This window comes from Sinocyclocheilus anshuiensis, unplaced genomic scaffold (assembly GCF_001515605.1).
Source record: "Sinocyclocheilus anshuiensis isolate Anshui unplaced genomic scaffold, SAMN03320099.WGS_v1.1 scaffold1705, whole genome shotgun sequence".
In the NCBI taxonomy this organism is placed as follows: Eukaryota; Metazoa; Chordata; class Actinopteri; order Cypriniformes; family Cyprinidae; genus Sinocyclocheilus; species Sinocyclocheilus anshuiensis.
In genome coordinates, this window is record NW_015540987.1 from 52,962 (window position 1) to 54,006 (window position 1,045).

Sequence of the window (1,045 nt, forward strand, 5' to 3'; positions counted from 1 at the left end):
GATTCTTTGATGAATAAAAAGTTAAAAAGAACAGCATTTATTCAAAATAGAAATATTTTCTAAAAATATAAGTATTTACTATCACTTTTTATCCATTTAACACATTCTTGCTGAATAAAAGTATTAATTTCTTTAAAAAAAAAAGAAAAAAATTACTGACCACAAACTTTTGAATAGTAGTGTATATTGTAACACAGAATTTCTATTTTAAATAAATGCTGTTCTTTTTAACTTTTTTTTTTATCAAAGAATCCTGAAAAAGTATCACAGGTTCCAAAAAAATATTAAGCAGCAACTGTTTCCAGCACTGATAATAAATCAGCATATTATTATGATTTCTGAAGATCATGTGACACTGAAGACTGGAGGAATGATGCTGAAAATACAGCTTTGCTTCATAGGAATAAATTAGATTTTAAAGTATATTAAAATAGAAAACATTTTATTTTAAAGTGCAATAATATTATTTTGTATTTTACAACAGTATTTTAATCAAATAGATACAGCCTTGATGAGCATAAGAAACTTCTTTAATAAACATTATTGATCCCAAACTTTTGAATGGCAGTGTATTATACTGTTAAAAAAAAAAAATGTTTTCTCAGGTAACCTAAAATGTACATCATTTAGTCATGGGTCAAGTTAAATACAAATAGCACATTAAAGCTAAAAGTTACACACTTTTTTGTGCGCGCGCTATACAGGTCTGGTATAAAGAATGTTTTTGCTCAGGTGGCCGAAATGTCCGCCCAATAGAGAAACGTTTTGCTCAACAAGAAAAAAAATTAGAGGGAACATTGGATACGAGTCATCACAGAGTTCAGAGATTGGCATATAAATCATTGTGTGTGTGTGTCTCTCTGTGTGCATGTCTCTGTGTGTGTGTGTGTGTCTCTGTGTGTTTGTGTGTGTGTGTGTGTGTGTGAGAGAGAGAGTGTGAGTGAGTGAGTGAGTGTGTGTGCGTCTGTCTCTGTGTGTTTGTTTGTGTGTGTGTGTGTGTGTGTGTGTGTGTGAGAGTGAGTGAGTGAGTGAGTGAGTGAGTGAG

The 1,045-nt window shown here is 31.7% G+C and overlaps 1 protein-coding gene across 1 annotated transcript in view; it reads right to left on the reverse strand.

Moving 5' to 3' along the window:
- The window catches only part of trpm7 (transient receptor potential cation channel, subfamily M, member 7), a 54,923-nt gene that overhangs the window by 40,470 nt on the left and 13,408 nt on the right, over positions 1-1,045 (reverse strand). The window lies entirely within an intron of this gene.